At 42.4% G+C, this 17,496-nt stretch overlaps 1 protein-coding gene across 1 annotated transcript in view; it reads left to right on the plus strand.

Moving 5' to 3' along the window:
* The window catches only part of GREB1 (growth regulating estrogen receptor binding 1), a 213,598-nt gene that overhangs the window by 52,055 nt on the left and 144,047 nt on the right, over nucleotides 1–17,496 (plus strand). The gene's annotated exons all lie outside the window — the stretch shown is intronic.

Genomic DNA, 17,496 nt, shown 5'->3' on the forward strand with positions numbered 1-17,496 from the left:
AAAAATCAATGCCTAAACATTTTTTACCTTTATGCATGGGTGCTTAGCCTGCGACCCTGCTGCTGCAGGACTACAAGCCCCATGAGGCATTGCAAGCTACTGACAGTTACAAGCATGACTCCCAAAGGCAGAGGCATGATGGGACTTGTAGTTCTGCAACAGCTGGAGGGCCACAGGTTGATCACCCATGCCTTAATGCAAGGAATGCATTAAGGTAAAAAATGTTCAGGCTTTAGAACCACTTTAAATTAAAGACACAGATACTCACCTCCTCTTCAATGGTTTGATGTTCACAAAGTCCCTCACCAGCATTAGACTTTGGCTGTCTTGATCAGCCAATGCGGGATGACGTCGTTTCCATCGTCCAGTTGTAGGACTATGCCAGAAATGTAAAAATGCACAGCACTGTGTACATTGTAGAGAGAACTGCGAGCAGGCAGGTAGGTTTATTTTATTGCAGGAGGGAAATAGCATACCTCTTCTGCTGTAAATAGGCTGTCTGCTCGCTAGATACTTTATTTGACTTTAGTTCTGCTTTCATTACAATTTTTACTGTTCTTTTCTGGCCATTATTACCATTCACTTAATTTCTGATTAATATTGGAAACATTTTTGTCATATAGAATATAGTTAGAGGGGGTTAAGTAAACCCCATTATTTATTATTTTACTTAAAACTCTCTACAACCTACTGATCACACTAAAGTACCATGTGCTGTTGGTATAATAATTTTTAGATGGGGTTCCCTGAAATCTGAAAACTCTTTCAAAGGTTCCTCCTTAGTAAAAAGGTTAAGATAGGCTGGTCCAGACAGACTTGCAAGTTGTGATCTCCCCAGAGTAAGTATCTACGGCTGTACATTTTATGGTTTAAAGCAGCTGTAAAAGTATAAAGATATACAGCAGCTCACAAAAGTGAGTACACCCCTCACATTTTTGTAACTATTTGAATATATCTTTTCATGTGACAACACTGAAGAAATTATACTTTGCTACAATGTAAAGTAGTGAGGGTACAGTTTATAAAACAGTGTAAATCTGCTGTCCCCTGTCCAACCAAGATTGTCAAGACCCTGAAAATGAGCTGCAGGCTGGTGGCCAAAACAATAAAGCGGTTTAACAGGACAGGTTCCACTCAGAACAGGCCTTGCCATGGTTTACCAAAGAAGCTGTGCACATGCTCAGCGTCATATCCAGAGGTTGTCTTTGGGAAAAAGATGTAAGAGTGCTGCCAGCATTGCTTCAGAGGTTGAAGGTGTGGAGGGTCAGCCTCTCAGGGCTCAGACCATACGCCACACACTGTATCGAATTGATCTGCATGGCTGTCATCCCAGAAGGAAGCCTCTTCTAAAGATGATGCACAAGAAAGCCTGCAAACAGTTTGCTGAAGACAAGCAGACTAAGGACATGAATTAGTGGAACCATGTCCTGTGGTCTGATGAGACCAAGATAAACTTATTTGCTTCAGATGGTGTCAAGCGTGTGTGGTGGCGACTAGGTGAGGAGTAGGGATGAGCCGAACATTCCCCCCCCCCACCGTTCGGTTCGCACCAGAACCTTCGAACGGACCGACCGTTCGCGTGAACATTTAGAACCCCATTGACGTCTATTGGATTTGAACGTTCGAATTCAAAAGTGCTCATTTCAAAGCCTAATATGCAAGTTATTGTCGTAAAACGTCTTTGAGAACCCGGGTCTTGCCCCAGGGAACATGTATCAATGGAAAAAAAGTTTTAAAAACGGTCGTTTTTTTCTGGAGCAGTGATTTTAATGATGCTTAAATTAAAAATAAAATAAAAATCCTTTAAATATTGTACCTGCTGGGTGTCTATAGTATGCCTGTGAAAACGTCTTTGAGAACCCGGGTCTTGCCCCAGGGAACATGTATCAATGGAAAAAAAGTTTTAAAAACTGTAGTTTTTTCTGGAGCAGTGATTTTAATGATGCTTATTAAAAAAAAAAAAAATCATTTAAATATTATACCTGCTGGGTGTCTATAGTATGCCTGTGAAGTGGCACGTGTTTAGAACTGTCCCTGCACAAAATGAGATTACTATAAGAAAAAAGTAATTTAATACTGCTTGCGGCTTTATTGTAATGTCTGGTCCCTGCAATATGGATGAAAATTATTGAGAAAAATAGCACAGACACAGACAGTACACACACCACGTAGCTTTAGGTGCACACTGCAGAGGACACGAGCAGTACACACTACGTAGCTTTAGGTGCAATCTGCAGAGGACACGGGCAGTACACACCAAGTAGCTTTAGGTGCAAACTACAGAGGACAAAGGCAGTACACACCATGTAGCTTTAGGTGCAAACTGCAGAGGACATGGGCAGTACACACCACGTAGCTTTAGGTGCAAACTGCAGAGGACATGGGCAGTACACACCAAGTAGCTTTAGGTGCAAACTACAAAGGACAAAGGCAGTACACACACCACATAGCTTTATGGTGCACACTGCAGAGGACACAGGCAATATACTAGCTGTTGTGCTAGCTGAAAATACTGCAGCTAGCACAGTCACCTGCCTGCCAGTAAATTAGGAAATTAAGAAGAGCTGATCTAGCTAAACTATACAGTGTATAAATATATATACAACACCTGGGATGCATATATATCCTCTACACACTGTAACTTTAACTGACTGGGCTGTCTGCCTGCCTGCTCTATCTACCTACTAAAATTGACACTCTCTCTCTGTCTTCTCTCTTTTACCCACCGCAACACACTACACAAGGCCGACCTGCAGGCGGCCTTTTATAGTGTGGGGCGTGTATTAAACCCCCTGAGCCATAATTGGCCAAAGCCACCCTGGCTTTGGCCAATTATGGCTCTCCGTTTTTTGCAAGCTGTGATTGGCCAAGCATGCGGGTCATAGTGCATGCTTGGCCAATCATCAGCCAGCAATGCACTGCGATGCCGCAGTGAATTATGGGCTGTAAAATGTAACGTGAATTTGGCGCAAATGGCCCAGAACGTTCGTAATTCGGCGAACAATCGAACATATGATGTTCGAGTCGAACATGAGTTTGACTCGAATACGAAGCTCATCCCTAGTGAGGAGTTCAAAAACAAGTGTGTCTTGCCTACAGTCAAGCATGGTGGTGGGAGTGTCATGGTCTGGGGCTGCATGAGTGCTGACAGCACTGGGGAGCTACAGTTCATTGAGGGAACCATAAATGCCAAGATGTACTGTGACATTCAGAATCAGAGCATAATACCCTCCCTTCAGAGAACACACCATAATACACTCCCTTCAGAGAACACACCTCCAAGATGACCACTGCCTTGCTAAAGAAGCTGAAGGTAAAGGTGATGGACTGGCCAAGCATGTCTGCAGACCTAAACCCTATTGAGCATCTGTGGGGTATACTCAAATGGAAGGTGGAGGAAACCAAGACCTCTAACATCCACCAGCTCCATGATGTCATCATGGAGGAGTGGCAGAGGACTCCAGTGGCAACCTGTGAAGCTCTGGTGAACTCCAGGTTTGCACTAGGGAAGACACACAGGCTACACACCACTCCAAGCAACCCGTGGGTGCATCCACATATGTTGAGAATCAATATAGATAAGTGATGAAGATAGCAGCACTCCAAAGCAGATAAAAAATAAACCTTCTTTGAGTATATCCAAGTCAAATCACAGGAAAACACTGAATTCATTATGTTCGCCAAAACCTGCATGGTAAAACATTGTTGGTACATTGTAAAGTTTTTCAACTTTATTTTTCACTTCTTTTCTGTGTGCCCTAGCAGGGCGTTTATCCAGTGTGGAAAAATTCAAGTCACTGCACATGATGTGAACAAGCCTTAAAAACTGTCATAACAATGAGGACACTGTGAAATGTATTATGTTTTCTGGGAAAATAATCATTTTGTTTTCCATCCACATAACTGTGCCTTGGGAAAGATTTTAAAATACTGCACGAACAGAGCAGATTGTTTAAAATTCCTATTTCATATAATGACTGAGCTAAATAATGTATCTAAAAAAAACATGCAACGCTCATATGTAATATAGGGTAGAAATATATTGGGGACGGGTCATAAGTTTACATATCCTGGCAGAATTTATGATTTTTTCTTTAATATCAATGACAGCTTGAAGTCTTTTGTGGTATTTGTGGATGAGGCTCTTTATCTTCTCAGATGGTAAAGCTGCCCATTTCTCTTGGCAAAAAGCCTCCAGTTCTGTAAATTATTGGGCTGTCTTGTATGAACCAGAGTGGCTCAATGATATTGAGGTCAGGAGACTGAGATGGCCACTCCAGAACCTTCACTTTATTCTGCTGTAGCCAATGACAAGTTGACTTGGCCCTGTGTTTTGGATCATTGTCTTGTTATAATGTCCAAGTACGTCCCATGTGCATCTTTTTGGCTGATGAATGCAAATGTTCCTCCGGTATTTTTTGATAACATACTGCATTCATCTTGCCATCAATTTTAACCAAATTTCCCTTTGCCTTTGTAGTTCACACCCCCCCAAAACATCAGCGATCCACATCCGTGTTTCACAGTAGGAATGGCGTACCTTTCCTCATAGGCCTTGTTAACTCCTCTCCAAATGTAGTGTTTATGGTTGTGGCCAAAAAGCTCATCACTCCAAATGACGTTGTGTCACAAGGTTTGAGGCTTGTCTCTGTGCTGTTTGTCGTATTGTAAGTGGGATACTTTGTGGCATTTGCGTAGTAATGGCTTTCTGAAGAATCTGGTGACTCGACCATGCAGCCCATCTTTCTTCAAGTGCCTCCTTACTGTGCATCTTGAAACTGCCACATCACATGTTTTCAGAGAGTCCTGTATTTCACCTGAAGTTATTTGTGGGTTTTTCTTTGCATCCCAAACTATTTTCCTGGCAGTTGTGGCTGAAATCTTAGTTGGTCTACCTGACCGTGGTTTGGTTTCAACAGAACCCCTCATTTTCCACTTCTCGATTAGAGATTGAACACTGCTGATTGGAACTCTAAATTCCTTGGATATCTTTTTACATCCCTTTCCTGTTTTATACAGGTCAACTACCTTTTCCTGCAAATCTTTTGACAGATCTTTTGCTTTCCCCATGACTCAGAATCCAGAAACGTCAGTGCAGCACTGGATGAAAGATGCAAGGGTCTATTAGGAGTCCAGAAACTCATTGACCTTTTATACACACACCAATTACAAGCAAACAGATCACAGGTGAGGATGGTTACCTTTAATAACCATTCAAACCCCTTTGTGTCAACTTGTGTGCATGTTATCAGGCCAAAGTCACCAGGGTATGTAAACTCTTTATCAGGGTTATTTGGGTAGTTTCTGTTGTAATTATGCTTTTAAAAGAGTAAACACAGTTGATTGATAATAAATGGCTTCAGCCAAACACTAACCATGAGTGAAATAAATGTTTTTGTGTTATCATTCATATTCTCTGAAAAATGGACAAGAAATATATACCGTATTTATCGGCGTATACCGCGCACTTTTTTGCCCTGAAATTCAGGGTAAAATCGTGGGTGCGCGATATATACGCCGATACCCGCTTCCCGCGCCGAGTTTGAATCACTGTGCCGGCATATACCGAGCGCAGTACACTCGGGTATAGTCGGGCAGGCTTGGCTCCTCTCGCGGTCACGTCCTGGACGTACAGGACGTGACCGCGAGAGGAGCCGAGCCTGCCCGACTATACGCGAGTGTCAGCGCGGGAAGCGGGGAGGACACCACAGAAGGACGCCGGACCCGACGAGGAGGACTCCACCGAAGCCGCAGACGGACGCCGGACCCGACGAGGCCGCCGATGGATGCCGCGCAAGACACCAAAACTGTAAGTACTAAAATGATTTTTTTTACAGGAATGCGGGTCCACTTTAGGGGTGCGCGCAATACCCCGGAGCGCGTAATACCCCGATAAATACGGTATATATAATTTGTTCTGTGCTATGTAGCTAGAATAACGTTTGTTCATAGCCTGTATATTTTTCTATACAACTGCAGCTTTTTATATTTGAAGCTAGGAATAACTACGGTGTTTAAAAAAAATCTGCCAATAGAGAAATATGGAAATGCTGTTGCTAATCTCCTCTTCTGAAATGTTGTCTACTTGTCATAGTGATCCTTAGGCTTCAATACACACTAACCCAGAACAAGTGTGCAGATAAGAACATGTCTCTGTCTCTGTCTCTGAGGCCTCATTCACACAGGACGTTTAAAAAAACACCAGCATTAAAAAACGCATTTTTGAATAGCATTTATGGGCTATCCCTTGTTTTTTGGCATTAGCGTTTTTTTGGCATTTGTTCAGTAAAATCACTCACTATAATGTAAAAACGAATAAAACCGACAAACGTGTTTAGCGGTGTTAAACAGCGTTTTTCGTTTTTATAGCTTAACAGCCTCTGCTCCTGGACGCACCTACTACTGCCCCTAAACGCTTATGCCTCCAAATGCCTTTGAAAGTTTATGTGTGCATGGGCACATAGACTAACATGGGGGGGCGTTTAGAGGCAGTTAAAAAAATTCCGATGCCCCTAACAGCAGCTGTAAAAACGTCATGTGTGCATGAACCCTGAGACTTGCTTAGGCTCCATTCACACAGATGTTTAGCCACAGTGCAAATCCTAGCGGCAGGAATCTACTGATTGCTGCTGCAAGGTTTTACAGCTGCAAGCAGATAGCTGCGGCTGCTGAGCCCGTACACTGCAATGACAGGCTGTCGGCAGAAACATGCTATTCGTGCCTCTTCTTCCCACAGCCGGTAATTACTTTAGGTGATCATGGCTGGATGCATTTTGTGTGCACAGGCATAAATTGCTGCACCCGCAGAGAGCAGTAGATTCCTGCCACTGGGATTCACACTGTGGCTAAACGCCAATGCGAATGGAGTCTTGCTTGTTCCAGACTGTATTTAAGCCAGGGGAGCATAACAGCCGCATAACATAGCAAACATTTCAAAGCCAGACATTTTTGACATTTTTGGATTTGCTTAATTAGTAATTAATTTGCTTAACGAATAAAATTCAAAGTACTAACAATAATTTACAAAGCCATCCACAACTCTGCCCCCAGCTACATCACTAACCTAGTCTCAAAATATCCAGCAAGCCGCTCTCTGCGGTCCTCCCAAGACCTCCTGCTCTCTAGCTCCCTTGTCACCTCCTCCCATGCTCGCCTACAGGATTTTGCCAGTGCTTCCCCGATCCTTTGGAACTCCCTACCCCAATCTGTCTGACTGTCCCCTAATCTATCCATATTTAGACAATCCCTGAAAACTCTTCTCTTTAAAGAAGCTTATGCTGCTTCTAACTAACACTGTTTTACTTTCTCGATTAGCTCATTCCCCACAGCTATTACCTTTTGTATCAACTGACCTAGATTATAAGCTCTAGCGAGCAGGGCCCTCTGATTCCTCTTGTACCAAATTGTAATGCAACTGTATAGCCAACTTTTATTTTGTTAAGCGCTGTGCAAACTGTTGGCGCTATATAAATCCTGTAGAATAATAATAATTAGTATCTGAACTTATAAGAAGGCTGCAAAGCATTTATTGCATCATAAATGTTATTTTATTTTAATTGACCAAGACTATACAATACAATCAGTAAATCATCAGGTGGGATTTCACACAGGAAGCTTACCTCTTCCAAAAGGACACATTGTCCTGTAATGCTTGACACAATGGCTGTGATGACCTGTCGTATGAATGGGAGTGATGGCAGCACAGTGTCTTGGTGGTTAGCACTTCTGCCTTGCAGCACCTTGGTGTGCTCAGTCTAAATTCTGCCCAGTACACTTTCTGCTTGAAGTTCGTATGTTCTCCCTATGGTTGTGTGAGTTCCTTTCCACACGCCATAGACCTGTTACAAGGTTTATTGGTCATAGTATGTGTAGATAGGTACCTTAGATTGTAAGCTCCTTGAACTAATGTGAATGTATAGTATGTAAAGGGCTGTATAAATGATTAGTGCTTTATAAATATCTGTAATAAAGGAATAAAAAATGACTATAACCGCTAAGTCCGATGCTGTAAAATGACTTTTTAATGATTACAGTAATTACCGTATTTATCGGCATATAACACGCACAGGTGTAAAACACGCACCTTCATTTTAAGAGGGAAGTTTCAGGAGAAAAATGTTTTAAATAAAGAACTTTGATGCAAAATAAGGGTGAGTTCCCATCAATGCAGCTTGCTCAATGCCCATTTGCAGCTTCACAATTGCCCATCAATGCAGCTTGATCAATGCCCATCCACAACCTCACCATTGCCCATCAATGCATCTTAATCAATGCCCATCTCTAGCCTCACAATTGCCCATCAATTCAGCTTGATTAATGCCCATCTGCATCCTCCCAATTGCCATAAATTTAGCCTGATCAATGCCCATATCAAGGAGGGGGGTGGTATGAGCGACATCAGATTACATACAGCGAGAATCTCCTGTTTAATCGGCGGCCTCTTTAATACAAAGTCCCGCATCATGGACTGGCTTCTATGATAGACAGAACACTGGTCCAATGCCGACCCAGGAGACGTTAAACAGGAGATTCTCGCGGTATTTGTAATCTGACGGTGCTCGTCCCGCCCCCTCCCCGTTCTCCCCGAGGCAGCCCAAATTTCAGTATTGGCGTATAACACGCACACACTATTTGCAACCGATTTGCAGGGTGAAAAAGTGAGTGTTATACGCCAATAAATACAGTATTAATAACAAACATATTTGTGCTCTGGTGACCCCAGTCTACCAACTCTTAATTTCCCATTTGTATTTATATCAGGTAAAACATTTTATTTTCCAATAATATCTTGGACTTTGGAAAATACAACAATTATCACATAGGTTAGGTTTAAATATTATTTAACAACTTAAGCCCCAGACCATTATGCAGCTTAAAGAACGGGCCACTTTTTGCGATTCGGCACTGCGTCGCTTTAACTGACAATTGCGCGGTCGTGCGACGTGGCTCCCAAACAAAATTGGCTTATTTTTTTTCCCACAAATAGAGCTTTCTTTTGGTGATATTTGATCACCTCTGTGGTTTTTATTTTTTTGCGTTATAAACAAAAATAGAGGGACAATTTTGAAATAAAATCAATATATTTACTATAATAAATATCCCCCAAAAATATATAAAAAAACTTTTTTTTTCCTCAGTTTAGGCCGATACATATTCTTCTACATATTTTTGGTAAAAAAAAAATAGCAATAAGCGTTTATTGATTGGTTTGCGCAAAATTTATAGCGTCTACCAAATAGGGGATAGTTTTATGGCATTTTTATTAATATTTTTTTTTCTAGTAATGGCGGCGATCATTTTTTTTTATCATGACTGCGACATTATGGCGGACACATCGTACACTTTTGACACTATTTTGGGACCATTGTGAATTTTAAAGCTAACAGTGCTATAAAAATGCACTGGTTACTGTAAAAATGACACTGGCAGTCACGGAGAAGAGGACCGGGTCGTGAGCGCGCTGCCGGCGGCGCGCTCGTGACCCACGGCTGGGATCCTTAAGGGGACGTACATGTACGCTCTTGTGCCCAGCCGTGCCATTTTGTCGACGTATATCGTCGTGCAGCGGTCCTCAAGCGGTTAAATAAAGTGCAGCGCTAGAACAATAGAGCACAATTCATGCCAATAGAACAATGCATGTAATATGTGCAAAGACAACCAAGTTTATAATAAAGTGCAATCCTATGCAATCATTTAAATGTCAAAAGTGTAAAAATATTTAAATGTTAAATTCTACAACAAATATGCATTGTTTGCATTGCATGTGAAAAATATTGTGTAAGCAGAAAAAGTTTATATGCAGCTGAGTTTCATCAGAAAGAGTCCCTATTCACATAATTCTCTGTTCCCAATGAGATTGAACTACAGCTATATGGATGTTTTTCTTCAGCTAAATACCATACGTATGTGTTTTTGGGTTGGAAAAGAAATTGACACAAACGTAGGAAAAACATGCAAACTCCATGCAGAATGTGTCCATGAAAGGCAGGTAAGAAACCAGGACTTTGCCAAAGTGCATACCACCAGACTGCATGGGCTTCCGCTCCATAGGGCAAGGGAGGGCACTTGCCCCCCCCCCTAGAAACCAGTGCCATGATCCTCGGGGAGAAAAACAGCAGGCAGGAAGCAAGGCGGCGGCACAGCGAATCCAATTAGAGACGCTCTCTCTCTCTTCTAGCTCCAGCTGACAGAGAGGGGGAGGGGGGCGATCGGGGGAGATATACAGTACAGCCAGCCCACGGCTCTCCTCTCCCTGTCACAACGCCGCTGCCGAGTTCTCTGGTAAATGATATTGTTATTCAAAGTTGCTAGTTTCTTGATAGTTGCATCAGGTTTCTCAAACCTTTGCATGCCTGTGCTTTATGTGATAATGACTAAGCCCCTCCCCTTCATGACATTGTCAAAAAGGAATCGAGCATGGGCGACCTTAAAATGATGCCCCCTCCCCCTGCAAAAAAGTTCAGCGGACGCCCATGCCAGACTGTTCTTAGCTTTGTAAATAAAATAGTTTATTGGAGGACTTGGGATCTTCCCATGACCTGTATTGTTCTACAAAATGTTCATGAGATATAATTCCTCACCATTTCATTGTATTATGAATGATGCTCTGTCCAAGCTGGGTATGATTAAACAATAGTAGAAAAGCTAATTTTATGTTGCCGTCATCCCTATGCAGTACATGTAGGACAGTGAACCCCTCTTATTTGTGGGGCTTTATAGCAACACAGATATATAGACACGTTTTTACAAAATATCTGCAATCTTTATTACTACAAAAAAATAAAAATAAATTGTACAACTAAAGATTGCAGATATTTTATAAACATTTGTCTATATATCTATGTTGCTATAAATCCCCACAAGAGGGGTTCATTGTCCTACCTAAGCTGTGACTGATGAGAATTTGTAAAGGTGCGCTGTCTTTTAAACAAATAAAAGTGCTCAGCGCTAAAAAACATCATACATATATAATTACATAAAACATTCTAATATATACAGAATTTTTTTAGGTAATTATTTATTTGTCACAATTTTTAGCACTGAGAACTTTTGTTCATTTAAATAGACAGTGCATTTTTACCAATTCTAATTCCTCATATCTAGTTTTCAGATATTTGTATGCGGCAGTCTCCTTTTTTATTATTATTTTCTGATGAAAAGTCCATAAAGAAGTTGATTCCAAAGTGAATGAAGGGTCGATATCCAAAGTAAATCAAGGTGATTGTCAGAGAAGATCTGGATGCACTTTTTGGCTTACGGGAAGATTGGAGTCACTAATTCTTCTCTTCCCAGGAAAACTGAATGGGACACTGTTTTATTTTTAACTTTTCCTCATTTCACCTTTTTTTCTTTTTATGGTCACATATATTTTTCTTTTTTTTTGGGGTTAGGATTGCAAATATCTTAATATATATATTTTTTTATTGATTCATTAATTTGGTAACTTATTTAGCGCTGCACCTTCTTATGTTATCTATTTTGTTTAAAGTTTTTTGTACTGAACTTTTATGTCGCGTACACACAACCGTTATTCATGTCATGGAAAAAAACGACGTTTTTCTCTACGTGATTTGTCGTGATTCCTCTCAAGCCTGCCTTGCATGCACACGTTCGTGAAAAAAAAATGCTCGAGCAAAGCGTGGTGACGTACAACACATACGACGGCACTATAAAGGGGAAGTTCCATTCGAATGGCGACACCCTTTGGGCTGCTTTTGCTAATTTCCCCGTATCATAACTTGCTTCTGAGCATGCGTGTTTTTTTCCCCCTCATTAACCACTTAAGGACTGCCTCCTGCAGATATACGTCGGCAGAATGGCACGGCTGGGCACAAGCACGTACCTGTACGTCCTCTTTAAGTGCCCAGTCGTGGGCGCATGCCCGCGACCAGGTCCGGAGCTCTGTGACCACGGCCGCAGTTTTATATCTTTTGGGGGGGGGATATTTATTATAGCAAAAAGTAAAAAGATATTGCATTTTTTTCAAAATTGTCACTCTATTTTTGTTTATAGTGCAAAAAATAAAAACAGCAGAGGTGATCAACTGCCACCAAAAGAAAGCTCTATTTGTGGGAAAAAAAGGACGCCAATTTTGTTTGGGAGCCACATCGCAAGACCGCGCAATTGTCAGTTAAAGCGACGCAGTGCTGAATCGCAAAAACTGGCCAGGTCCTTTACCTGCATAAAGGTCTGGGTCTTAAGTGGTTAAAGCGTACACACGACCATTTTTCACGGCGTGAAAAAGAACTATGTGAAAAACGGCGAGAAAAAATAGAGCGGATTCCAAATTATTTTAAGGCCATTTTTCTCGTTGAGAAAAATGCTCTGGAGCTTACACATGACCGTTTTTCACAACCAATTTAAAAAATTGCATTTTTCTTGTCATGAAAAATGGTCGTGTGTGCGCGGCATTCGTTTTAGCTGCTTTTTCACTTCTAATATTATTGATTTTTACTGAATATTTATCACTTTTTAGCGCAGCGTCAGCCTTGGGGCTCTTTTTTCCAATATGATGATAATAATGATAGAACCCACTACAATAAAAGCTTACTGCATTTTGCACACAGTTGCTGCACATTACTCTTTTTTAGTAAAGGGCTAGTCTAAAAGTAATATTTTAGTTACACAGTGCCTTGAAAAAGTATTCATACCCCTTGAAATTCTTCACATTTTGTCATGTTACAACCAAAAACATAAATGTTTGTTTTTTATTGTGATGTTATGTGATAGACCAACACAAAGTGGCACATAATTGTGAAGTGGAAGGAAAATGATAAATAGTTTTCATTTTTTTTTTTTTTTACAAATAAATATGTGAAAAATGTGGCATGCATTTGTATTCAGCGCCATTTACTCTGATACCCCTAAATAAAATCTAGTGGAACCAATTGCCTTCAGAAGTCCCCTAATTAATGAATAGAGTCCACCTGTGTGTAATTTAATCTCAGTAATAATGCATCTGTTCTGTGAAGCCCTCAGAGGTTTGTTAGAGAACCTTAGTGAACAAACAGCATCATGAAGGCCAAGGAACACACCAGACAGGTCAGGAATAATGTTGTGGAGGAGTTTAAAGCAGGGTTAGGTTATAAAAATATATCCCAAGCTTTGAACATCTCGCAGAGCACTATTCAATCCATCATCTGAAAATGGAAAGAGTATGGCACAACTGCAAACCTACCAAGACATGGCCGTCCACCTAAACTGACAGGCTGGGCAAGGAGAGCATTAAACAGAGAAACAGCCAAGATGCCCATGGTAACTCTGGAGGAGCTGCAGAGATCCACAGCTCAGGTGGGAGAATCTGTCCACAGGACAACTATTAGTCATGTACTCTACAAATCTGGCCTTTATGGAAGAGTGGCAAGAAGAAAGCCATTGTTGAACGAAAGCCATAAGAAGTTCCGTGTGCAGTTTGCGAGAAGCCATGTGGGGGACACAGTAAACATGTGGAAGAAGGTGCTCTGGTCAGATGAGACCAAAATATTTTTTTTTGGCCTAAAAGCAAAACGCTATGTATGGCAGAAAACCAACGCTGCACATCACCCTGACCACACCATCCCCACTGTGAAACATAGTGGTGGCAGCATCATGTTGTGGGAATGCTTTTCTTCAGCGGGGACAGGGAAGCTGGTCAGAGTTGATGGGAAGATGGATGGAGCCAAATACAGGGCAATCTTAGAAGAAAACCTGTTAGGCCCCATACACACGATAGAATCCATCCGCTGAAAAATCCCAGCAAATGGGTTTCAGCGGATAGATCCTATGGTGTGTACACTCCAGCGGATCTGTTTCCGCGGATATTTCTCCCCTGGGATGGATTCCAGCAGATCGAATATTTGCTGACATGCCAAACAAATCTATCTGCTGGAATCCATCCCAACGGATGGATCCGCTGGTCTGTATAGACTCACCAGATCCATCCGTCCGAAGGGATCCCCCGCATGCGTCGTAATGATTCGGCGCATGCATGGAATTCCTTATATGACAGCGTCGCGCACGTCGCCGCGTCATAATCGCGGCGACGGAGCGACACGTCATCGCCAGAGGATTTCGGCGCGGATTTCAATGCGATGGTGAGTACACTCCATCGCATAGAAATCCGCGGAAATCCTCGAGACGATTTATCCGTGGAAACGGTCCGCTGGACCGTATCCGCGGATAAATCCTCCCGTGTGTATGGGGCCTAAGAGTCTGCCAAAGACTGGAGACTGGGGCAGCGGTAAATCTTCCAGCAGGACAGCAACATACAGCCAGAGCTACAATAGAAGGTTTAGATTAAAGCATATTTATGTGTTAGAATGGCCCAGTCAAAGTCCAGACCTAATTCCAATTGAGAATCTGTGACAAGACTTGAAAATTGCTGTTCACGGACACTATCCATCCAATCTGACAGAGCTTGAGCTATTTTGCAAAAAATAATGGGCAAAAATTTCACTCTCTAGATGTGCAAAGCTGGTAGAGACATCCCGAAAAAACCCTTGCAGCTGTAATTGCAGATAAAGGGGGTTCTACAAAGTAATGATTCAGGGGGGCTGAATACAAATGCACGCCACACTTTTCACATATTTATTTGTAAAACATTTTGAAAACCAATTATCACTTTCCTCCCACTTCACAATTATGTGCCACTTTGTGTTGGTCTATCACATACAATCCCAATAAAATACATCAATTTTTTTGGTTGTAGCATGACAAAATTTTGAAAATTTCAAGGGTTATGAATACTTTTTCAAGGCACTGTAGATGAGTTTGTGTCTTTCAACTGAATAAATATGTAGCTATGTAATTTCTTTTTTTATTTAACATTTTTTTCTGTTGTTCTAAATCAGGGGTGCTCAACCTGTGGCCCTCTGATGTGGCCTGCAACCTCAAACCAGGGAAGCCCATGCTCTGGGATGGCGGGATGGGAAGCCCAGATCACAATCAATGGGTTGCCAACCCGCCATCCCAGAGCATCAGAGTGAATGGAGTCAGTGCCGGCAGTGGAGGAAGCAGGCGACCACGGAGGGAGCAGGAGTTGCATAAGCCAATGTTTCCTCTGTAGTGCCAGCTCCTGTCGTAGGTGGAGTGATACCGAGTGCACTTCACCTGGGACTTTTCTAGCAGCCTGGAGAGCAATGCCAGCAGAAGCTGGAAAAGGAAAAGAAGGTCAGTATATTAAACATCACATATACTGCTTTCACACTGATTTACTGCACCTGCGGCTTTCCTGCAGGTTAGCTTCACTGAGCCATAGACTTCAATTATATCCCACGGTCTTGGTACGCTTTTTGAAAGCGCACCGATACTCCTGAATGCAGGAATGTACAGCAGTGTGGCAGGTCCGTCTTAATAGCATCATGGGCCCCTGGGCAAAGTAATGCTCTGGGGCCCCTACAATGATGACAGTGCAGGTAAACAGACATCAAGTAGGTAGGAGGCAGATTGCCTCCCCTGTGTATCTATCACTCTCAGTGCCATCATAGGCCCCCCAATTTGGGGGCAGCGTGGGCTCAAAGACCAGCTGCTTTGGGGAAAGTGCAGGGGCCCCTCATGCAGCTGGGGCCCCTGGACAGTGCCCAGGTGTACCCTCTCATTGAGACAGCCCTGCAGTGTGGTGCGCTGCACAGCTGTACAGTGACATGCAATCCTGTCTAATGCACTGCAGTAAAATGCAGCATATCTGCATTTTATCTTAGCTCTGGGCTGCATTGCAGTGTGAATATGACACATTGAAAACAATTGATATAAATTAAATTTGCGTATAGTGTTGAATAATCGGGCAATTGCCAGTTAAAGTAGCACAGTGCTGAATAGCAAAAATGCCCTGATCACAAAGGGGGTAAAAGTGGTTAAAATAAAAATGAAAATATTTATTACACCATACTAGCTTACCTAAGCTTCAATATCGTAAATCTCTAGCCATGCACATGGTGAATGCAGCAAGACTTTGCATACCTGTCCACTGAAGGTCACCTCAACCTCTCACTATTGGAGAATGGCTTACTCCTCTTGGTAAGATAGAAGACATGGAGGAACTGTATATCTTAGGCTCCTTTCACACAGGGCAGACTCTGCCAGGAGTCCGCTTGCTCATCAATGGATCTGCTCGCTGATCCCCGCTGAGCAGGCGGGTGGCTGGTCCGTGTCCGATCTGTTTGTGTATACTGTGTGTGTGTACTGTGTGTATATTTATAAGTATATATTTTAATAAGTGATCACATACCCTCTGTTCTCAGCTGCATAAAGGAGCTCAGATTCAGCAGTGGCCGGTCTATAAGGGGCTCAGGGGTGCCGCCCCCCTTCTTTGCATGCGGAGATGCATGCAGAATATGCCAGACTTATAGGTTTCTATGAGTTTTTTTTATGCCACATGATTAGAGCCTGAGACTCTAATTGGCCTGAACCCACCCACTTGTAACACTAGAGAATTAATATTAGCTATTGTTTTCCAGCTTCTCCTCCTGACCAATCAGGGCAGAAGGCGGATCGGGTTGGCCGGGAAGAGAAGCAGAGGAAGCCACAGTGGGGCTGAGTGCAGGGGGACCATGAAGGGGTTAGCGTGGGGGGACCGCAAAGGGGTGAGTGTGAACCTGGAGGGGGGGTTGTTTGCCGCCCTCCCCCAAAAAGTTTAGCACCAGCCCCCACTGCTCTGATTGCTAGGGAATGGCGAATGGTTGTTGGGGAGGGGGGGGGGGGGGGTAATGGGAGCATAGGTCTGATCAGGAGAGCATGCTGAGTTCCCAGCAACTCTAGAAAACTGACCACAGCAGGTTTTCCGCTTAGTGTGGTCAGTTCTTATTAGGAGACCGGAGGGACTGGCAGAATCACCAAAGGAAGTAATACAAAGAGAACAGGCTACTTTCTCATACAAGTACATGGTACAGCAGGCACATATCAATAACATGGGTTTACATAATATATCCTTAACTGTTTGTTTTGTATCTATTATATTTTTTATCCAAGCTTGTTGCAAGTAGCCTGAATACACCAGTTCTTATACGAGCTTTAATAACTCTGGAGGCGTAGAATTCTTGACAAAACCGACCACAGGAGAAAGAGCGCTTTGCCTTGTAATCAGTGCTTTGTAACAATTGATTAAAGAAAGACTCCTGTGGACACAAAAAACTTTATATGCTTCCGTGCTTTCAAAGCACCTTTTCATAAGCCACTGCGCTGGCTTCCTCCTCCTCCCAGTGTATGCTTTAGGAGCTGGAATTAGCATTTTCTTTAAGGTCCTAAGAGCCTGGTCTGATCACAAAGCTTGTTGCGAGTCCTTTTCATGGACTAATTTCCACTAATCACTTTCAAATAGACCATATTTTTACCATAGCAAGGTTCCGAATTTTATGGCCAGTGGTATTCATAGTACTAATAGTATAAGGTGGGTGGATTTTAGGAGATGAGCAAACTGTTGCTGCTTTTCTTCCATATTCATACAAGTTGGTTTTTCCACATTGGGATTTTATATGATAGACCAACACAAAGTGGCACATAATTGTGAAGTAAAAGGCAAAT

Source organism: Rana temporaria, chromosome 4 (assembly GCF_905171775.1).
Source record: "Rana temporaria chromosome 4, aRanTem1.1, whole genome shotgun sequence".
NCBI lineage: Eukaryota > Metazoa > Chordata > Amphibia > Anura > Ranidae > Rana > Rana temporaria.